The 22,912-nt window shown below is 44.9% G+C and overlaps 1 protein-coding gene, 1 long non-coding RNA gene and 2 other non-coding genes across 7 annotated transcripts in view; 2 read left to right on the top strand and 2 right to left on the bottom strand.

The window, feature by feature from the left end:
- Positions 1-894: 894 nt before the first annotated feature.
- On the top strand, positions 895-966 carry TRNAA-CGC (transfer RNA alanine (anticodon CGC)). Its single transcript has one exon. It is a non-coding gene; the product is annotated as a tRNA-Ala (tRNA).
- Positions 967-1,162: 196 nt separating this feature from the next.
- Positions 1,163-1,233, bottom strand: TRNAG-GCC (transfer RNA glycine (anticodon GCC)). Its single transcript has one exon. It is a non-coding gene; the product is annotated as a tRNA-Gly (tRNA).
- A 1,586-nt stretch (positions 1,234-2,819) lies between these two features.
- On the bottom strand, positions 2,820-10,551 carry LOC136010268 (uncharacterized). 3 transcript variants are annotated; one of them, XR_010610811.1, is made up of 4 exons: positions 6,129-10,551; positions 5,825-5,873; positions 3,910-4,283; positions 2,820-3,007 (listed from the first exon to the last, which is right to left on the bottom strand). It is a non-coding gene; the product is annotated as an uncharacterized LOC136010268 (long non-coding RNA). The 3 variants fall into 3 exon arrangements; XR_010610812.1 differs by lacking the exon at positions 2,820-3,007 and having other exon boundaries at positions 3,664-4,283; positions 6,129-10,183; positions 10,372-10,551; XR_010610810.1 differs by lacking the exon at positions 2,820-3,007 and having other exon boundaries at positions 3,664-4,283.
- Positions 10,552-10,595: 44 nt separating this feature from the next.
- GPD2 (glycerol-3-phosphate dehydrogenase 2) overlaps positions 10,596-22,912 on the top strand; it is a 64,745-nt gene continuing 52,428 nt past the window's right edge. Inside the window, exon 1 of one of the 2 annotated variants that reach the window (XM_065671202.1) lies at positions 10,596-10,732. The gene's annotated coding sequence lies outside the window, so the exon portion shown is untranslated. Of the gene's footprint in view, positions 10,733-11,845; positions 11,906-22,912 lie in introns of those variants that run through there. The other variant, XM_065671203.1, reaches the window with a different exon arrangement.

The raw sequence follows: 22,912 nt of genomic DNA, 5'->3' as shown, positions 1-22,912 counted from the left end.
GAGTCACTGAGGTTATGAATGTCTAGACGGGGTACATGAAAGGAACTATGCTCCGTGGTGAAGGGTCCTCCTTGCCTTAGGTCCCCTGAAACAGATACAGCTGCTTGCTGCGCCTTCTTCTAAGAGTGGACATCAAACACACCACAGTATTACGTGTTATGGGATAGAAGCATCCTGAGGGGAGAGCAGCACATCTCGGGGAGACTGTGCTTGCATTCTGAAAATAAACGTGTAGAGCAGGACCAGGTAGTTCCCAATAAAACTAGTGCAAATAGCTGGTTTTACTGGGGTAATGCAACCAAGAGAACATGTCTGGGCTGTTTTTCCTTGAGTATCAGGCCGCTACACCTGCCAAGTCCATACTTAGATGGGAAGAATATCCTAGAGGAGGTGCATTTTGTGTCACAGTAAGTAATCTGCTACTGTGCAGTTTAGAAGCTTAGATTTGTTAGAAAAGTCCCGGATTAAGGAAAATGCACTGAAGAAGCAGACGGGTTAGGCAGGTTTTCAGGGTCTTCCCTCCTAGCTGCGTTCTCCGGTCCCTTTGAAGCCTCCGGGGGTCCCGAAGGCAGTTTGGGGTACAGACACTGGTCAGGCACCGAGAGGCAGAGGTAGAAGAGGAGCGCAGACGTTAAAACGCGGACTGCAGGGAGGGGACGGGCTTTCCCGGCAGGTCCTCCCCCTCCACCGAGGACGGGGCTTGTGCAGCTGCCGGGGCCCGCTCTGCGCGGCTGGTCACTCTATTCCACGGCCACGTGTGGTGCCGGGGGAGCCCTCAAACGCCGGAGGCAGCTATACAGAGAAAGGGAACAAGGGCGGGAGGGTGAGTGGGGGCAGCAGGGGCAAGTAGGGCTGCCTACCTCTGATGGCGCCCGGCGGAACGGCCCGACAGCCGGGGATGTAGCTCAGTGGTAGAGCGCGCGCTTCGCATGTGTGAGGTCCCGGGTTCAATCCCCGGCATCTCCAGGCGCTTCTTTTCCCTTTTTTTTTCCCCTTGTTTTTTCAACCCTTCATCCCTGAAGGAATAAACCGGCGGCGCGATCGGGAATCCCGCGGGGAAAACGAAAGGTAAGCGCTCTGGGCTCTCGCCGCAGCGGGTTTTCTGCCACGCAAAAAGCGAAAGAAAAGAAAAAAAAAAAAAAGAAAATCAAAAGCAACAAGCTGCATTGGCCGGGAATCGAACCCGGGCCTCCCGCGTGGCAGGCGAGAATTCTACCACTGAACCACCAATGCGCGCCCTAAACGTGATCGTGGAGGCCCCCTGCATACCTCGATCGATCGTCCAGAAAGTTTCTTAGAAAGTGAACGATGTCTATCTACTTTATTCCTGTAGAGTATTAAAAAACCCTAGGAAACTGCATAATACACCCATTGTAAAATCACAGAATCCCAGGTTAGAGGGGATCTAAGTACATCTAGTCCAACCCTTCCAGGCAAAGCATGATCTAGACTACCTGGCCCAGCATCTTATTGGGCTGCATCTGCAGTGTCCAGCGCTGGAGATTATTCCAATGGCTGCTTGTTCTCAGTATGAAAAATTTTCCTCTTGTATCCAGCCAGAACCACCCCAGGAGTAACCTGTACCCATTACCCGCCCTCTTTCCGTGTGACTCCTTGCAAAAAGGGAGTCTCCATTTTCTTGGTAGCCAACCTTTAAATAGTGGAACATGGTCATAAGGTCTCCCCTAGGCTTTCTCTTCTCAAAGCTGAACAAGACAAGCTCTCTCAGCCTTTCCTCATATGGCTGCCCTATCCTTATATTATTATCTCTGCGGCCCTTCCCATCATCTTTTACATTTAAAAGTTTTCAGACTGAGTCACCCTAGGTGTATTTTTATTCCTTTTCCATACCAGAAGGACTGTGCCAGCCAAGGGTTTGGAGGCTCAGCTCATCTGATCTACTGACAGAAGAATACTCACCGTTCAATGCCTGAACTTTGGTTTCTTTGCTGTGTCAACTGATGTAGCTCTGCGGATCCTGACATTCCAGTGCAGCATAAATTTGTGCAGTGATGAGATATCCAGAGAACACCACCACTTGCACTGCAATACAGTGATGCCATATTCTAATATAAATTGCGCACAGTCTTGGCATTTAGTTTCTCTTGGTGGTGCTCCCACAAACAGCCACACCAAATTGTTTAAGGAAAAGCAACATTCAGTGTTTCACATTCATTAAGATGTGTGTATGAGAAGCACAGCTGTGCTTAGATACACGCCAGGGAGAATGGGCACCTACCACCAATTATTGCAAAAGAGGTGTTTTCTTCTTCAGAAAACACCTATCTGTATCTGGCACTACAGATAATGTTCCAGGTTCCTGTGTGAACATACATTAACACCTAAAGCTTCCCTACGGAGTCTCCTGCCTGCTTACTAGTCCTGCAGCAGTCACCTAACTCTTCCCAAACACACATTCAGTTTGTGGAAAGGGTGAAATTTTCCTGCACACACAAAGCAGAAGCTGAGCAAAACTTGTGTTCTTAATGAATCTGGAAAGAGAGTCAAGACTGCAATTTGCTCACCAGCCAGTTGGATACCAGGCACAGTATTTCCCAGTCATCCCCAGACAAGAACAACAACATGGGCCCGCAAGAATGGCACCACAGTTCGCTTCCCTAAGCTTAATTGCAATTTCTTCCTTTCCACTGGCAGGAGGAAACACAGTAAATACTTCAGATAACAGCTATTGTTTAGGCTATTGCTTACAGTTGCATCTGTCAGCCTTGAAAAACTGTTTTCCCAAACAAGTGTAGAACCAGAAATCCCAAAGCAGTTAAGCAAAAAACATTCATATTGAGAAGACTCTAATTCACTATTTTAATATAACTGAAAGTCAGTCATGCTGAAGTAATAGCAATCACTGACCAACTCGTTTCTCCCCTTCTCCTACTTTTATTCTCTCATTTCTTTCATTTCTGGAGAGTTGAGGCACTGCAGGCAAAGATCAGCTGGCACAGATGGATCGGCGATGTCTCTGCATGGCCAGGTGAGAACCAGCTGCAATCTGTAAGAGAGAAGAGTCCTTAGACGGGCTCTCCTGGCCTGATCAGGGTCATTCACAAAACATTCTGTGCTTCTGAACTGCTGCTTGTTGGGGAATCATTTTGCAGAGCGTTGCCACAGTAGCAAACTTTGCACTATTAGCAAGCCTCTCTTGTTCTCAGGGTAGAAACAAAACTCATTCTCGCAGTTGTAGTTCATAATTTAGAGAACAGTTTTCCACATCCATGAGACAACGGTTTGCATCTGCTTGGAACATCTGTGGATGTTGCATGACATACCGCAGAGATCTGTGTAAATCAGGAGGAGTTTGGCAACTCATGTGCCTCAAGGAGCTCAAACGTTGCTCTAAAACATGCTCCGGAAACCCTTTTTCAAGCTTCATGACACAGGCTTGTACTTGGCTTCCCTTTTAAAATGACCCTATGCAGGAGAGTGCTGAATGGAGAGAATTGAGACCTGTAATATTAGACAACGGTGGTCTGAGCCTCAGAACTGATGAAAATTTCATAGGATCAGTTCAGCTGATTAAGAATCTGCATCCTGTTCCAGTGAGACAGTCTTTCGGCCATCATTGTCTTAATCATCACAATGGTTAGGAGAATGCTCCCTGAAAAACCTCAGTGCAGATGTTCTGTGCAAAGACAGCAGAGCGGTGCAAGACCATCCAGTGAAATTACTGTCTGAAATTTAAGTACAAATACTTCATAAAAACAAATGTGTCTCTAGCCATCATCTATCAAAATATCTGTAATTGTAGGAGTTCAGAAGATGGCTCAAATGGCATCAAGAATCCAACTTCATATAACGTTATAGCATCTAGGGAACTACTTTTTAGTGAGATTGCTTAAAATGTACTTTTGTATGTTTCTACCCAGTATCTGATGAATGGGTGGGAGGGTTTACCTTGTGAGGGGCTTGGGACATCATCCCCTTTGGTCTTGTTCAAGTCTTTCAGGCAGCTAAGGAGATGCCACAGACCTTCACCAGAAACAAGGCAAAACTTGTTACAGGAAGAAGGAAAAGGATTTTCTTTGGCCTTTTTATCCCCCAGAAGGTGACAAATACATTTTCTTTCTATTCTGGGTCTCCTTTAAAAGGACTTGTATCTTGATGCTTCTGCCTAAGGCTTGACACAGTGCCTTCACAGGGGCTTTGCTGCTGCAGAGCCAAGCCGTGGAACTCCAGGTCTGTTGTTGACCCTGCTGTGTATCTCTGAAGAAGATGCTGTAGCTTAGGGTCACCTGTAGACTCAAACATCTCAAGTTCACCTGCTGTAGCTGCAGTAGGAACAAGGTAGGGATTGAAAGATAGGCAGTGGTGAAACAGCTCAAATCAACTTAAAATTGCAGGTGTGGATTACCTGGGGTGGGGTGAGTGGACACCACTCATTCCCTCTGCCCTAGCACACATGGACACATGTTCCTATGTCATTCGTTACAATTGTGTCTGTGCAGCCACCTGCTTTAAAACTGGTGTTGCATCAGTCCTTGTACTGATAGATAAAACCAAGAAAGTGTGATGCCACAAATGCAGCTGTACTCTTTGTTCTGATGGACCTCTTCATGTGCTGTATGAAATGGAGATCTTGTTAGAAATAATGCCTGAGGAGTAATTCAGGCCGGCCTGAAACGTAACATACCTCTTTGTAAGAACCAACTGCCCAATCATCGTTTTCTTGTGCTTAACTAACACATACATAGTACTTAACATTACTGGAGAAGTCTAGCCAAGACTTCTTACTGGCCCCCAAAATAATGGAAGATAATTTCAGGCCTTTCAAAATGGCTTCTAAGTCCTCTTCAGTAAAGGCTCCAAAGTGTGCTCTTGTCTCTGCTTCCAGAGTGCAGATAAACTGCACCATCCCTGGTGAGTTCTCCACTGAGTGGAGTACACGCACATCAACTTGATTTTAACAGGTCACGGAATAAGCCAGGCATTTAAAAATATCCACCTACCCAAAAGGACAAATGAATACATATTGCAGAGCCTTCAGCAAAGATTGTTGAAACAAAACAAACAAAACAACCGTGGTAATCTTTTAGGTAAGACTTATAATGTAGAACAACTTGTCAGTGCAGGTTAAAGTTTTAAGGCCTAGCAATTTTGACAGCGTCCCTTTGAGCACTGTGAGAGCACAGGGACGAGCAGGACAGCAAAAGGTCACTTGGTCACACATATCTGCTGCCTCTTTTAAGTTTATCTCAAGACCCACTAGGCACGTCCCAATTAATTATTTAAATCTGCAGGGAAAAATATGTCTGCAGATGAGCTACAACAATCTTAAATTCTGGGGGAGCTGCAGGATGGCTGGCATGGTCAAAAACAGTGCTAAGAGGAAGCCAGGGCACAATACCCAATCCACAGGCTCAGATACCAGGGGAAGTCATTTACATCCAGTAATGCTGATTTGTTTCACGTATCAGCCAAGTGGGAACTTACAGATTTTCCTATATCCCTTCATTTTCAACTGAACAGTTCTGGATTACAAAAGGTCACCAAACTCAAACTGACAATGATATATGTGGTTATTTAAAATAACTTTTCCCAACCCAACTATTGATTATGTTGCTGGCAATCTGCGTAAATTCCTTACAAACCTGTGGACACCCTGAAAATGTTTGTCCCAGGTACAGTTCAAATGGTGACAAACAAAAGCCATCAGGCAAGCAATGCTAGTTAAACAGGCTTTGGAACAAGAGCTCCAAATGCTGTCTATTCATTATGTACTGGAATATAGGCGAGGGATTTCAAAGTGATTGTATATATCTTTGAGCGAGTTTTCTAAGCTTTTCCCTAAACAATTCAATGGAGAACATACCTGGATAAAAAGTGTATTTTCACATGGGCTGATTCTGGCCTGTTACTGTCTGAGAGGAAAAAAAAATAAAGCACAAATTCCAAAAAGCTTTTTTGTGTTCTATTTTCTGAATATAATCTCTCACTCTGGCACAAATGAAGACAAAACAAATCATGTTTTTCATATTTCCTGCAACAACAAAGATCTTTAAACAACAGAAAATAAATATTCTTGAATATTCTTGAATTCTTGAATTCCAAGCAGTCTTGCTTTCTATACGATACTGTCTTTCTTTTCTCTCTCTCATGTTCTCCGTTAGACCTACCTCAGCTGTTTGCCCCAGAAGAATATGGATACTCCACATGGCTCCTTTTCACTGCCTGGCTCTCTAGTAGTTAAGTTGCTTGTGCTACCACTGCAGGGAGAGGGCAATTAATTATTGCATTTGTTCTACAACAATGAATGTGACCTGTCACCTTAGTCTTTTAAGACTGCAATTTTTTGCATTTGTTTCTGTGACTCAGCCCTGATGTGTGATCTTTATATAACAGCAAACAATAAGACATAATTATGATGGTAACACATTAGTTTTAATAGAAAAATGAGCCACGTTCTCTTTTCAGATACACACGTGCACACAAACACCGTGGACGTTTTAATCTGTTGCAGGGTAGGGGGAAAATGACTCAACACCAGCAATACAGCCTGGCTCAGCCAGCAAACTGGCTGAGTACATCTCGTGTGATGTACTACAGTTGTATTTCTGAATGATAGCGGACACCAGCAGCCAGAGATGGGAATACTTCTAAATGTTTAATCATGGCCATGACTAGGTACTGTTATTTTCTAATGGGAGGACCTACTGCAGGTCCTGCTTGAAAAAATCTCTGTAGAGAAATTCTGCTTCTGTTTCTGTCACTTCACTTCAAGTCTCCTGCCATTATTACCCCCTTCTCCTCCCAAAGACTTTTTCCTGAAGACAGATTAGGAGAAAACATATTTGTGAACATACGAACAGATTTTCTTCTTATGATACATAACACTGGCATATAGTCAGGCAATGGTGATAATCTCTTTCTCCATCTTCCCTTGCTAATGAAGAGAAACTGCCTCACGGGTTAAGGAGAAAAGGTGAACTCTCCCTGAACAGAATTTACACCTGCTGAGCACATGATTTCGGGCATCTAAAATTCTTGTCTTGGCACGTGTCCCAAGGACCAAGCCACATGCACAGAGACTTAGAAGGCAGTATTTTCATCTATAGACATTAAATAAAAAAATCAGACTCAAGAGGGATGAACTCTATGATACTTTCAGGTATCCAATTTTTCTGCTTCATGTTGTCAAAATCTGTCATTATTCAAACTTATGAAGACCAACCTTTACCAACCAGTAACTAAGTTAAAAACCCAGCTGGAAAAGTAACTAAGATAAAAAGACAATGGTAGTTAAAGAAGCCTAATAAAGGGAGGAAAGAACAGCCCATCCCTTGCTTGGAGGTAGCTGAACATGTGAACAGGTAAAGAACCACTCCTGGAAAGGGAGATTGCTAGAAAAATGGGATTCTTATAAAAGTTTTCAGTCATTCTTGGATTTACCTTTTATGAGAAGAGCAGTGTGGCACTTGTGTTTTTTACTACCCTTTAAGATTTTCCTGGCTTGGAAGAGTTTGTGAAACACAGAAGTGCTGGGGTGCAGAATATATACTTGGGAACTGGATGTACACACATTTTACACTTATATGCTGCCTTGTTTTGAATCAATCAAAAATTATCGTAAATTGATACTGACAATGCAGCCACATCTGGGTAGACAACAACCCTGAGGGGTGGGAGGGTAACAAATTTGTGATGATGTTTTGAATATTTGTTAGAGACAGACGAAACAACAACATTTAGTATCATGTTAGTACACACGTATATGGGGTAGGTATTCACACCTAGAACTTGTGTGTTTATGCTGAAATTATTCAGCACAAATTGCATTTAAATCCATTTTTTCTTAGTTCAATTACTCTTCTTCCTCTCTCACACTCTAAAAACCCCAAAAACAAAACAAAAAAACACACACAAAAAAAACCCAACAAAAAGCCCAACCAAACAAAAAACCTGAAACCCAACCAAACCGTACCCCCAAAAAACAATCAATCCACTTTTGGGCCTTTTCCTTTCATTGTCCATTCATTCTGTCCAGCTGAGGTACTCCTGTAGATTCTAAGCTCGAGTATCTGTTGAGTACACTAATTCCAGCTGCCACGCAAGACCTTATTTCCTTATAAGAGCACTGCCATGTGCCTGGGATTAAAAACTGCTTCCAGCAATGGTGGCCTGAATATCACTCACTTTGCAAAACTTCTGAAATCCAACCCTTGCAGTTGTTCACTGACTTTAAATGCTACCTAGAGAATTGACAGCCATACCTTGCTCCTGCAGCATCCAGTTTAGCTCATCTGGTTATATCTGACCCAGGAGGGAGGGATTAGGTTCCTATGGCCTTCCCAGCTGGGACCTGTTACTGACATTTCACTGGCTGACAGGAACAGGGAGCATGCCAGAAGGACACTGTGGGAGGGAGGTGTAGCCCATCCTTCATGGCAGCAGCAGGTTGTTTTACTGTGCCTGATAGAAAACACGTCTCATGCTGCCTATAAACTACATTGACTAAATAGTAAGCACGGAAGAACAGCAATAAAAGCAGCTTCTGGGAGACAGCCAAGAAGCACAGTTAAGAGGCACTGCTGATCCCCGAGTGCCTGGAAAGCAGGGAACCACGGGGAGTACAGCTAAAGGGTGTGGAGAGGCCCTGCATGTGTGACACCAACTGCAACAGGCAACTGATACAGCAGTATGTGGGCAGAGACAGACTTGTGATGGGCTTACGGGTAGAAACAGTCATATGATCAGCTTGTGTTTTTGCCCTTCATGGAAAAGGAGATCCCAAACTCTTGTGGAACCGCAACTGCAGTACACTAATAATGTAAAGTTGCATGGGAAAAAAGCCACAGCTAAAAGTTTAACTATGCGTTTTGAAGGAGGAGGAAGATCCTGGCTTATCACTAACGTGTGTCTCGCTTTCTCACTGCAAAAGAAGCAATAGGCAAGAATCTCCAGATGATTCCCAAAAACCCACACATATTTCTCAGCTGTATCCCTAGGACCCTGGAGCATGGGAACAAGGATGAGAAACAAAGATGACTGTGAGAGACCGTAACTCTTAGAATCAGCTTTTCCAAGTCTTGTCACTAGGTAACATAGAACAGAAAAAAGAATGAGGGGATACAAAATCATAGAATAAGACTGGTTTGGGTTGGAAGAGACCTTAAGGATCATCCAGTTCCAAGCCCCCTGCCACAGGCAGGGATACTTTCCACTACACCAGGTTGCTTAAAGCCCCATACAATGTGGCCTTGAGCACTGCCAGGGATGGGGCAGCTACAGCCTCTCTGGGCAACCTGTGCCAGTGCCTCACTGGAAAACACTTCTTCCTGATATCTAATCTAGATCTCTACTCTTGTCAGTTTAAAACCATTCACCCTTGTCTATCACTACCTGCCCCTGTAAAAAGCCCCTCTCCAGCTTTTTTACTGGCCCCATTAGGCACTGGAAGTTTGCTTTAAGGGTCTCCTTGGAGAGACCCCAACCCCAGCTCTCTCAGCCTGCTAAAATGTCTCAAGGTATCACCCCATCAGCAACTTACAAGCCTTACCCAAGTACCCAGGGATGCTCAAGACTGGAAATCTGCTGTTTTGGAGAGGTAAAGAATTGTGAAGCTTTCAGCTCAGGAAGCCCTCAATAGAGAAAAACAAGCCTGCATACCCCATGCTGCAAAACTAAACTGAGATTCACCTTGTCCCAGCATTTGTGCTCCAAAGTTCCCTCAGGGCAAATGTCACCCTGGTAGGCTCCTGTCACCTGTGGTAGGCTCCTGAGGGCCTACTGTGCAGCCTGCCTGCAGGTGGAAGCTCTTGACTTCGCTGAGGACCTGGATTAGCTGCTAAAATCTGCTTCTGCCAAGTCCGGTACAAATCGGGAGCTCAGCAGGGTCCCGTGAGGAGTTTCAGTCGAAGTAAAAGCGCTGGCAGGTGTGTAAGGACGCTGAATCGTCATTTCTCAACCATCTTCATGCCATACTGCCACAGCATGTCCACTGGAGAGGACAACTGAAAGATATGAGAGTTTCTATGCATCCATTATGCACAGCGTACTTTTTTTTCTTTCAAAGGCGCATCCTCAGAGATGTAGCATTTTTCTGGTCTAGGATTTCCTCTGTGAATCATCCAGGTTATGAATATTACGGCTCTACTACAGATCAGGAGATGTGTCGGAAAGGTCCTCTCTCTGCTGCACTGTTCACTTACCCACTATGCAAGCAGTGAAGGATCTACAGTAAACAGATGGGCATAAATATATATTAATATAATGGATCTGTTCCCCACAAGGAAGAAACCTCTGGTGACCCGAAAGCGAACCACCACCAGAATTCCTCAGAAACGACGATGATCAGTTCATTCAAATACGAGCTCTCGGCTGAAAGGCAAGGGGCGAACAGCCCCAGGGCTCCATACCCACCGGAGCCGGGGCCGGAACCGGAGCCGGAGCCGGGGCCGGGGCCGGAGGAGGGGCCGGGCTCCCCTCCGCTCTCTTCAGCGCCGGAGCGGGAGGCGGGAACAGGCCCCGGCGGCGGGGCCTAGCGCGCGTCTTCCCTCCTGAGGCGAGCAGGCCTGCCCCAGGGCCCGGCCGCGGTCTGCCGCCCGGGCCAAGCGCCGGGCAGGGCGGGGAGGTGCCGTTGGCGTGAGGGCGGAGCGAGGGGGGGGCGGTGAGCTGCCGGCGGCGAGGCGAGGCGTGCCGCGGCCGGAGGAGGCGCGCAGGGCGCCGGCCGGTTTCGCCGCAGCAGCCCGGAGAAGGAAGCGGGCTCGCCCGGGCTCCTGCAGTAAGTGGCGGTCGGGTCTGGTGGCGAGGGTTCGACAGCGGGAGGGGAGCGGAGCTCTTGCACCTGGGCCCGGCTGCGGAGAGGAGCGGTCCCCTCCTCGGGGCTGGCTCTGCGGGAGCCCCGGCAGCGGGCGCTGCCCCGGCTTGGAGGGGTTTTCTGTGCGCGATCCGCACTGGACACACGTGTGGTAACCGAGGGTTAAACCGTAAAGTTCCTTTTATTATAAATCGCATCATTACTGTCTTTTTGCTTCTCCAGATCTTACTTTTGCAATGCACAGTAGGAGCTTATGCTGCCAAGGGCTCCCAGCCCCCTCTCCCTGTTTTATTTAAGCTTTTGGGTGGAAAGAATAATAAAAAACCTGGATTGTGTGGTTGTTTCATGGAAGTGGTACGAAGTCCTTGGCAGCTGTCCCGCTGCCTGTGCGTTGTCACCCTGGTCAGGGGCTGAGCTCCTCCAGTGTCCTCGGACATGGAGGCGCAGCCCCGGTGTCTATTTGCACTTTTGTGGGTATCTACATGTAACAAGCAGGTTTGCAGAACTCATCAACTAGGTTTTATTTCTCAGAGCCGGTAGATTCCAGTGTTTCCTATTATTTAAAAGAAGTGAATTCTGGGCAAGGGACGGCATAGCTGTAGTTAGTCTGAACTTTGGAAAATGATGACAGTTACTTCTCACATTGAATGTATACAGGGGACCATTTCTGGATGAGCGCATATCAGTCTTAACAAGTAAGTCGTAAACTTTTTTGCCTTCTTACCACTTCAGTAAGCATTTATAAGACCATGACTATAGGAAAAGATATAAACGTGTATGTGGAGACCCTGAGTTTAAAGCAGCCACTTATTACCTGTGGAACTTACTCTGCTGTTTACTGTAAACTGGTAGTACAGCTGTATTGAAAGAGAGCTCTTTTCCACCTGTTGCTGGGAAGCAAAGGTTCCCTCCACTCTAAGAGCTGCATTTTTCTCTCTACCCTGCTCCTCATTATGTGCCCTCATCTCTATACTGTGTTGAGAGGCCCACATATCAGGGAGCTGTACCTGCTGCAGCTGTGCAGGGCTTTCTTGAGGGGCAAAGGCATTGAACGGTATCAGGAGTGGCGGCAGGAACACACCTCTACCCTTGCTCAGTTGCAGTGGATCCCTAGCTACTCACAGGACAGCTGCAGAGGTAAGAACTGCTTTCTGTTGAAGGCCTGGAGCACTGCAGTTGCATGAGTTTGTTACTGCTACAGACTCTTGCATTTGGCTTTTAGTGGTCCTTGGGGTCATGGCTAGACTTCTCTGTATATCTTGTTTTCATTCTCTGTGTTTGCAGTCTGCTTCTGCACTCGGATCACTTTGAGCCATGACTGCTAGTGGGTAACAGGGTTTCCATCCAGCAGGTTTCCTGCGTGAGCTGTTTGCCCAGGTAATTGCACAAAGTTTGGCCTCGAGATTCTGAAGTCTGTTTGTAAGGTGATCTTCTGACCATGGATAAGAAGAAAGCTTGGAAACCCAGCTGTTCGGAGCATGGTGTATTTGTAATTTACATTAATCATCCTTTCTCACGTATTCATAGGTATGGTTCCTCAGAAATGTTTGGTGATGAGCAGGGATTGACAGTCAACTAGTAAAGACACAGTCTGATATTTCCGGATCTCTAAGGGTTGATAGCTAAGGCAAAATCCAGTATTGTCTCTTCTAAAATAGCAATAATTAGAATATAATTAATGTCAGATGTTACCAATTTAGTTTAACTTTGGATGAAAGTTTTGAGTAGGCACACATGCATGAAAAATTCTACACGCACCTTCTGTCCAACTTATAGTGTAACTTTGTATATATATGGTTATACACTTTGTTTTGCTTAATTATGTGTGTGCATATGTATGTATGTGCAGGAGCATAGTAATAATAACTTTGTGACCTAGGCCTGTTTTGCATAATGCAATATTTTCTCAAGAGATCCATTTTTACCTGGTAATTTGTCACTTACAGAAATTTGGAAAGCTGGATGGATGTGGTAGGTTCAGCGGCCATTAAAGCAAACCACTTTTCCAAATGAAAGTTCATGCAGGTTCCTTTCTGCTCCCTCCTTTGTCTTCACACAAGTCCCTGCAAGCTTTAGCAAATATTTAAAAGAAACGTTCCTTTTCCACAGTCAGTTTGCAATAGTAACTTTCTACTTTCACATGGAAATATCCCAAGGGTTTCAAAAGAAGGGTTTGCATTTGTAAGTAGCTCTGTTAAGCAACATCTTACTTTTATGGCAGCGCTTGTTTACATGCTGGAGAAGAGGACTTGGAGAATTATTTTACCTTTTCTAAAATATACAGGCCTATGCTGTAGCCAGTTTTAACCTGAGGTCTGATAGCCTAGTTGTATAATTTAGTTAATTTACTGTATGTTTGGCCTTTGGCTGTAGTGTGAGCCTGCATTTTTCCGGGGATTAGCTTTATTGCTGTGGGTGTGTCTGCTGCATCTGATGGGAGCTCATGGGTGTGAGCGGGACTGCAGCCCTCTGCCTCCAGAAGGGTAAGAATAGCTCTGCCCATGACTGACCTGGGCGCCTGCCTGTCCCCTTCTTTGTGGGCATGCTCAGGAGGGTGGGAGGCAGCCAACAAGCCGAGTGCTGGGTGAAGAGAGAAACTAACACAAAATAAAAATTAGTGGCTGAAAAAAAGAAAGACTGAAGCAGGAAGTGGAAAACTGCTCACCTTTTAAAGAAGGAAGGCCTTGTGCGCTTGAGCTGCTCCGTGGGTGTTTGTTTGTCCAGGCTATAGCTGCTTCAGGGTAAATGATGCAGAGAGCATGAACACTGGAGACCGTGATCAGCAACAGCCATTTGCTCTAGGGGTCCACTGCAGCTGTGCCACAGATCTTGCTAATGTAGATGTAGCCTATTTCTTCCAAAAAGCATTACTTTAGAAAACAGTTGTTACTAAGTAATGAACAAACAATTTGAAGTCAAAACTCTTACAGTATCAGGGTATTGCTTCTAGAAGCATTCTGTATCCTGATATAACTTTGAGCCAGGTTCTCAAGTTCAGGTTCTCAAAGGGGTTTCCAGATGCCAGATGCAATTGCTCCAAGTTATCTCCACATACTGCTGATTGCTGATGGAGCCCGCCCAGGCTGTCGTTTCTCTGCTCTCTGCAGGTACAAAGTCTTAAGCTGTGCTGCCCTTTTCTTTGCTTGGCAACATGTTTCTCAAACCAAGGGTTGATTCTGATTTCGAAATGTTACTGAATGCATGCCCCTCCCCTGGGATTAGATTTGTGTATGTGTACTATCCAGTCTCAATCTTTATTCCAGTGTATAAAACTAGGCTACTTCCTTGACACGCCTAAGTAACCACCTACCGCGTAGCAGTTTTTTGAACAGGTACCTGTTTGTATGTGCAGGTCTATGTCCAGTCTTGTAATAAGCAAACTATTTTCAAATCCTTTCCTCTTTAGTGTTTGACTAAGGTGGGAAAGAAAACCATGGATATAGGTCAGTATTAGAATCAGGCTGTGTTGGTGGATTGTCTAATGAAATATCTACATTAAATACAAGGGGAATGAAGAATATCAGAAGAAAGGGTGAACAGCTATAAATTAACTGGGTTTAACAAGAACATTTCTGTCTAATTACAGTGATTGGCTTATAGATTGGTTTATAATCTACCTGGACTTGTTCAAAGCGTTTGCCACTGTCCCGCATGACATACTTGTCTCTAAATTGGAGAGACATCAGTTTGATAGATGGACCACTCGGTGGATAAAGAACTGGCTGGATGGCTGCATGCAAAGAGTTGTGGTCAATGGCCCAATGTCCAGCTGGAGACCAGTAACAAGTGGTGTCCCTCAGGGATTGATGTTGGGATTGGTCTTGTTCAACGTCTTTGTCGGTGACATGGGCAGTGGGATTGAGTGTGCCCTCAGCAAGTTTGCCGATGACACCAAGCTATGTGGTTCGGTTGGTACGCTGGAGGGAAGGGATGCCATCCAGAGGGACCTTGACACGCTTGTGAGGTGGGCTGATGCCAACCTTATGAAGTTTAACCATGACAAGTGCAAGGTCCTACACCTGGGTGGGAGCAATCCCAGGCACAGCTACAGGTTGGGCAGAGAAGAGATTCAGAGCAGCCCTGCGGAGAAGGACTTGGGGGTGTTGGTTGATGAGAAGATGAACATGAGCCGGCTTCAGTGTGCACTTGCAGCCCAGAAAGCCAACTGTATCCTGGGCTGCATCAAAAGGAGCGTGAGCAGCAGGTCGAAGGAGGTGATCCTGCCCCTCTACTCTGCTCTCGTGAGACCTCACTTGGAGTATTGTGTGCAGTTCTGGTGTCCTCAACATAAAAAGGACATGGAACTGTTGGAACAAATCAGAGGAGGGCCATGAGGATGATCAGCACCTCCCATATGAAGACAGGCTGAGAGAGTTGGGGCTGTGCAGCCTGGAGAAGAGAAGGCTGCATGGAGACCTTATAGCAGCCTTCCAGTATCTGAAGAAGGACTTTAGGGATCCTGGGGAGGGACTCTTCATTAGGGACTGTAGTGAAAGGACAAGGAGTAACGGGTTAAAACTTAAACAGGGGAAGTTTAGATTGGATATAAGGAGGAAGTTCTTTCCTGTTAGGGTGGTGAGGCACTGGAATGGGTTGCCCAGGGAAGTTGTGAGTTCTCCATTCCTGGTGGTATTCAAGGCCAGGTTGGACAGAGTCTTGGGTGGCATGATTTAGTGTGAGGTGTCCTTGCCCGTGGCAGGGGGGCTTGGAACTAGATGATCTTAAGGTCCCTTCCAACCCTAACTGTGCTATGATTTTATAGTATTTGCAAGTTGTTATTCTGTGTGTGGTGAGGTTTATGGCTGATCTTGACCCCCACTAATAGAGAAAGCAAGAGTGAGTATTTGAACTGTTTAAGTTAAATACAGTAGCACAAGAACAAAAAAGTATGGAAATCATACTCTGTATGTTTAGTCAGTAATCAGGCCAGAGACTGTTTTTTTCCGCTCCTTGGATGGCAGATTTTGAAGCCATCTTTCAACAGGACAGGAGGGAATTTAAATAATTATAGCATGACATTTGATATATTATGATGTTCATATGGTGGGAAAGCTCAGTATACTCATGACCTCGGTGTTTCTGTGTATTCCTGTTAGTTCCTGGGTAAAGTGCTGGGGATTGCAGCCATCTCTGTCTGTAGGGATTGCCTTTTTCTCAGAAACACACTGCTTTTCTGGCAAGGTTATTGCTGTCTGAAAACCCAGTAGAGATTTGCGAATCAGACTTTTCCTCTCATGATCTGTAAGACTTTTTTTTTTTTTTTTTTGTAGGAGGGTAACAAAACAGAAGAAAAAAAGTGGTTAGGTTAAAAATATAAATAGTGGAAAGAGAAGCTCCTTGTAGGATGGAACTTAAAGCAGCTGGGGTATTGTCTAATGCTGGGTGGGAAAATCTTGGTACCTGAGCACAGAAAGGAAATTAAGTCGTTTGAAACAGTGGGGACTGAGAGAAGTGATGAGGACAGTATGCCTATTTTTTGCTTTATTTTTCTGCATGACAAGCGCTGCAACTACTTTTGGGCATAGTGCATGGGAAGGATTTTTCCCCATGTAGTAGACTGCTGCTTTGCTCCCCCTGATTAGTGCAGGGTGAACTGTGGTTGTTTCGGGTTTTAATTCGATGTAAAAGAACTTATAATTTTGTGGTGTGGTCTGTGGCTGTGAGGGACTTGTAACCCTGTGAGCTATCTAGATATTGTGGGTTATGTTTCTGTGCTTGGTTGGCGAGGTAGTTCTTGGATAATTCCTTAACTAAAAGTACCATAACTTGTATTTAAGAACCTGAAGTAGCCATCAGAGGTTTTAGGAGAGGATCTGGAGGGTGAACTCTGCTAGAGTTTGTACCCATTGGAACTCTCCCATAGTATGCAGCTTCATTATAGATACGGCTTACAGGAGTTACAGGTAGAAGCCATGAGTGCATGAGTCAGTGGCCCAGAATTCTACTGGTGAGGTAGATAATGAGCTTTGGTTGCCCTTCAAAGCGTGCTGCTTTGTTCTCTTGTTTGCTGTAGTTACTGGGTTGGTTAGAAGTAGCACAGTGCAGCCCAGAAGACCAGGCCCATGTCAGCTGAGGAGAGATGCTTGATGATTGTTAGGAGTGCTGCAGGGAAAGCATCTTCTCTTGAGTTGGTTTAAGCTTTATCACTTGCTTTTAAGATACTTCAGTTAGTATGGTCTGGCATCCTGTGTAATGTGGTGTTAATCACTTCAGTTTAAAAAGCAAATGAGAGACAGCTGATAGCTGATCTTGTCAAGGCGGGTGCTGATAGGATTATTTTCTGATTACATCCCCTTTTTCTTGTTGTTTGGCCACTTCCTGCATTGGCACACCCTGCGAACTGCCAGTAGCCATGCTCTCAGATTAGTACAGATTTAAATGCTTGAGTTACCCACAGTGAGAACCCTAATTGTGGCCTGTCTTATTGCTGTTATGTGTGCTGTCAGTAGCCACCTTTTAAGTAGTCCTCCAAGAAGGATCAAAAGCTGAATTAGAGGGAGCTGAGGATAGCAACTTAAGCTGTTGGGAGAAGCAGAGGCGGTGTGAAACTCTCAGCTCAGGCTGGAGGGACATTGGTCTGGGGCTGTCATAATTCAACAGCTACCTGAAAAGCTTTTGGAAGGAATGAGGCAGATCAAATTAGACAGTGCTGCTGCACCAATGGCAGATTATGCAAACTGTAGTGGTGATGATTGTAAGTTTTCTATTTTTAAGTCTTCCATTGAGTGACTCACTTTATTAGATGTGTTCATTTAAAATGGAATGTGAAACACCCAGATACCATGGTAATGGCCTCATAAAGCACACAGATATACAACATAACAGATTGGATTTCTTCTCTTAATTTAACAGGTTTTGCGTCTCATAGACCATATCTGATGGCAGCATACAGGGCGTCACACACTCGTATTGCTAAACTCTACAGTTTGTATCCATCTGTCTCTTCACTTTTGCTAAAGTAGTCATCTTTGATCTCTGCCTCACAATTCTGCATCTGAATTTCCCACCATTCCCATTCTTTCCCTCTTCCCTGATTCCTTTCATTCTTTCACCAACTCTGGCCGTGCACTGCCTAAATCAACTCAGTATCTTACTACTTAGAAAGTACTTGAGTACAGAAATGACTGTGACTGAGCCACTTGCTTTTTAGTCACCTGCTCCCCCTGAGGTCGTAGTGAGTTACACAACTCAAGATAAGGTCCAGCTGATAGTCTTGCAGCTACCTGGGTAGTCATTACAGGAAATGAAAAAGGCAAGTCACTCCTAGGATTTATGTCAGCTTAATGAGAACTGTGGGGTGGCAGATGTTTGGTGTGCGAGGCATGGTATTCAGAAGCATCTACTGAAGATGGGTTTTGAAATTACTTCTTTAAAAATCAGGATGTAGGTTGCACTTTGTATGCTTTTTGGTGTTCAAATGTCAGGCTGAAAGTGAAGCAGAGGAATCCTGCATTTAGGAAGTGTGTTAGTTGACAAAGCGAAGCCCTTGTCCATGAGGCAGGTGGTCCAAGGTCTCTTAGCCTGTGAGATTCAGCCAGGGACCTCGCTGAGGCCAGGTCCTCGCTGAGGCCGGGTCCTCGCTGAACCTGGACTCTGGAGTGGGAATTTCCTGAGGCAGTGGCTATTGCTACTTTACAGCAAAGTCAGTATGACTCTGAATTGCTGGTTAAGTAATGCGCTGCAGCAGGGGAGCAGTTCCCACTGAGAGGACAGTTTGTGTTAACTTTCTTAACTTTTGGAAACTGAAAGCATGATGTTGTCTTGAGAAATCTTTTGTGTAGTTTCTATTTCATGTAGACTATCTCCTCCCCCCACACCCCCTTGTGTTTCCTTTCAAGTTTGAAGCCTGTTTCTTCTTATCAGGAATCCTTTAATAGCTAGAAATTTGAGCTAATGTCCCTGTCAGTCTTCCGCAGCTGTTTCGATGAGCAATGTGCCCCGCAGGGTTATTTAACTCTTTGGGCAGACCATGGTGTAGTCGATAGCCACTCCTTGCACTTGCAGCATGCCGCTGTCTCCTCCCGTGCCAGTCAAGGGCTCCCTGCTCCTGCTGGAGGTTGTTCTAGAGCCTCTGAGGGACTCGCCCACCATTGAACTGAAGGCCTGGGTCCAAAGAGTGCCATTTATTGCCTGTATCAAAACTAAGGATAAGCTTTAACATGCAGATTTACTGTGTCAGAGGACACACAGCAATAAAGGACTGTACACTGAGCATTTATAAAGGTGACTCAAAATATTTGTGTTATGGAAAGATCACAGAATGGCACATTTCTGACTGCATCACTTCCTATGCTGTTTGCTCTAATAATTTTCATTAAAATAAAATTTAGTTTCCATCACAAGCTATTGATCTCAGCTTGGAAGAGAGTCAAGTTTATTACCCAGTTGCAAAAGATGAGGGTTTTTTAAGTGTAGGCTCCTCTCTTCCTGCATAGCACTCTGTGTACAACCTTTGCCATAACTGTGGACTGCATTCTTTTCCCTTTCATCTTCTGTGCTCTGGTTTATCCTGCTGGTGCCAACAGCAGCTTTTAGCATTCATTCTGGGACAGAGCTTGAGTTAAGAAACCACAAGTGTATGTTTAGAGAGCCTCTAATTTATCTTAGAGGTTGTGTACACTAAGGCAATGTTTAAGCCTTCCTCCTGCTTAGAGACTTTGTTGTGTGCCATTTCCCACATGCACTGCAGTTCCCTTCAGAAATAAACTCGAGCATTTGGGCAGGGAGATCATAGAATGGGTTGGGTTGGAAGGGACCTTAAAGACCTTCTGGTTCCAACCCCCCTGCCACGGGCAGGGACACTTTCCACTAGGCCAGGTTGCTCCAAGTCTCAGCAAACCTTGCCTTGAACACTGCCAGAGGTGGGGCAACCCATTGTACTATCTCATCACCCTCATAGAGAAGAGTTTTTTTTTTTTCTTAATGTCTAATTTAAATTTCCCCTCTCACAGCTTAAAGTCATTCCCTGTTGTCCTGGCATTACGTGCCGTTGTAAATTGTCCCTCCAGCTTTCTTGTTGGCCCCTTTAGATGTTGGAAGGTGCTCTAAGGTCTCCCTGGAGACTTTTCCAGGCTGAAGAACCCCAACTTTATCAACCTGCCTTCATAGGAAAGGTGCTCCAGCTTTGTGATCAGAACCCCACTGAGGAGTTGGGGCGGAGTGCTGGCATGGCACATGGTGGCACAGCACATCTGTACTGTTCGTCCACTGGCTGTTTGTCTGGGGCACTGCCTGCTTGCAGTACCTGCTAAATGTGGGCTTGCAGGTTCCTAGAATGAAATTGAGATGCTCTAGGTGTAGAAGCACCATCTGTAGATTTGAATGCCTGTCTAGCTTTGTGTTGGAGTAGCTTATGGTAAGTTGTATTTTCCTTTCTGCCCCAAATAAGCTTCTCTTAGTGATGGTGAGCAAGATTTATGTGGCAATTTGAGTAGGTGCTCTTCTGGGAGTGTTTTGGGTTTGGCTTTTTTTCCTGGAGAATTGTGTATAATCTGCCTATTGGCTCTGAGGAGAGCTAACAATACCTGTAGCTGGCTGTTAGGCAAACAGAGGGTAGTCCCTTCCCCAGAGCTGATGGCTGAGGCTGGAAATCCCTCCTGTATAGAAAGCACTGAGTCTGACTGTTTCTTTATATTATATATGTTATCTTGTGTAATGAAAGTGACAAACTGTTCTTGGTGGCACATCTAATGTTATTTTAGTGTGGTTAGGAATGCTGTATCCACAGTAAGACTGGTGGAAGGTCCCACTGCAGCAGTGATCCTGACCCCCATTACCGATGTGCCTATACCTTCATGCCTCCTGTGGTAGTGTCTGGAGCTCACTGCTGGTGTCCTCTGAGTTGCTGTAAGCTGGTTGTGTTAGTAGGAAGGCTTGTCACAGCTCTCTGCATCTTGTATGTGCCATGAAAAAATGGGGCTTATTTGTCAAGGAGTCTATGGGATGATTGGATCAAGTTTTAACAGTATGTGGGCAACCACAGGTGTATTCAAAGGATATTAAACTGGGACAGCAGACATGAGTGCTACTTGGCTGTTCGGTCTGGAGCCCCTTCAAGGTTATTGCTTTTGCTGAATCATAGAATCACAGAATCCCAGGTTGGAAGGGACCTTGGGGGTAATCTGGTCCAACCTTTCTAAGCAAAGCATGACTTAGACTAGATGGCCCAGCACCCTGTCTAGCTGAATCTTAAAAGTGTCCACTGCTAGGGAGTCCACCACTTCCCTGCAGAGGTTATTCCAATGACTGGTTGTTCTCATGGTGGAAAATTTTCTTCTTGTGTCCAGTTGGAATCTCTCCAGGAGTAACCTGAAGAGAGTACCCATTACCCCTGTCTTCTCCATGTGACTCCTTGTGAACAGGGAGTCTCTTTTCCTTGTAGCCACCCTGCATATTGGAACTGCTTTTGAAGCATCTGTTGTCCTGCTGTGGTTTCCAGTCTGACATTTAGGAACACTCAGGTCTTTCTTGTATTTTCCCTTCGTTATCAGTGCACATTTGCGTCTTGCTTCATGTGAGGAAGCCGGCTCTGGGAGACAGTGGAAGTGAATGCAGGCAACGCTGCTTCAGTTCCCCAGACCTGGTTGCTCATGGTTGAGTGCCTGCACTTCCGGGTGCCGGTGGAGCTACGTAGCCTTCTGTATGTCATGTTGCTTGCGCTGGGTTCTGTAGGGTAAAGAGTCACTGTTAGAAATTCAAAGGGGGAAAAGGTAAATGTGCCAGAAGACTGTGCTATAATAGGCACCACTCTAAAGATTTTTGTATTTAATCCAAAATTTTCCAGAAACCAATTTGGAGTCAAACTTTCGTTTGATTTTGATAACCATTTGACTTCTGAACACTGACTATCCTTTATTTATACATACGAAGGAATATTTATTGCATGCAGTTGGCACTGGAGTTTGGGCTCTTAGTAGAGGTTTTACGTAGGAAACTGTTAAATTAAAGCTATTTGTTTGCCTATGTAGTATTGTGTTTAGCTGGTGACAGATGCCTCAAAGCATTCTGGATCAAAGCAAGCATTGTGGAGGTATGGGGGCTTTTGTTGCTTTTGCTGTTTAAATGAATTGTCTTATCTAGAAGAACTAGTGTTTATCCTAGTTAATGAATGAGAACCTATAGCATCCATAACTAAACTGTTGGCACCTATGAGTACATCAGTAGGGTGGGGGTTGTGGAAGGTATGTTAGCATGGCAGGGTGCTGGTACTAATGAGAGTCATGGAAAAGATGGCACAGGGAACAGCTTGAACTGAGGCAGCTGAAAGCATAGATCTTGGGACTGCACCAGCGATTTGCAGAGGCCTGTTGGGAGATGGAAACTAAGGAGATGGAGCTCTCTGAATGCGCAGAGCAGGCATAATATTTGTCATTATCTTATTTCCTAGCACTCGCTGAGTGCGGCTTTTATTCAGTATGTGAGCATATTCTGTTTGAGGGTTGGGGGGGGGGGGGGTTTGTGTTTTGTTTTTTTTTTTTTTTTAAACAAAAAAAGCTATCAGAAGAATAGATATTTCAAATTACTGAAAAATAGCACAAGGCTATCTATGTAACTCAGTTGTGCTGAGTGCCGAATTAATTCTGCTGATTACTTCCACAAGTGTGCTGCATTGCTGTACAAACAACTTGAAATCTGCTGTGCAATTTTGGGGGGATTTGTGCTTTTTTTCTTCATCTGTGCAATGATATTTCTAGTGTAATTCACAACTTCAGATTTAGGTTGATGCAGTAAGGTTTTTTTGGCCCATAATTACAGACATAAAGGTAAAATAGCTACATTATTTCTCCAGTTCTTCAGTTTTAAAAACTTAGATGTTTTTTGTTTGGTTGGGTTTTTTTTATTATTTTTATCTTAGAAGTATTGATAAGATGCTTGCTCAAAAGGCCTGGTAGAACATGAAGTCCTGAAATCAAGATTTCTTTGTTTTTAAAAATAAATTACTCCCAAAGCTGCCTGGGAAACTGTATTTTAAAAGTAAACAGATGTGGGCAATGATCACGGAGACATTATTCAGTGGTTTGCATACCTTGTGCTGCTCTAATTCAGTCCCATTCAACAAAAATGTAATGGGTTAACTTAGGTAGGTATATACCTGGTCTTCAACATGAGGTCTCAGAAAAGGTGGGAGAAGGCAGGTGGCCAGAA

Source organism: Lathamus discolor, chromosome 3 (genome assembly GCF_037157495.1).
Source record: "Lathamus discolor isolate bLatDis1 chromosome 3, bLatDis1.hap1, whole genome shotgun sequence".
Taxonomy (NCBI): domain Eukaryota; kingdom Metazoa; phylum Chordata; class Aves; order Psittaciformes; family Psittacidae; genus Lathamus; species Lathamus discolor.
The sequence above is the reverse complement of the archived record's forward strand: the minus strand, read 5'-3'. Positions and strand labels throughout refer to the sequence as shown.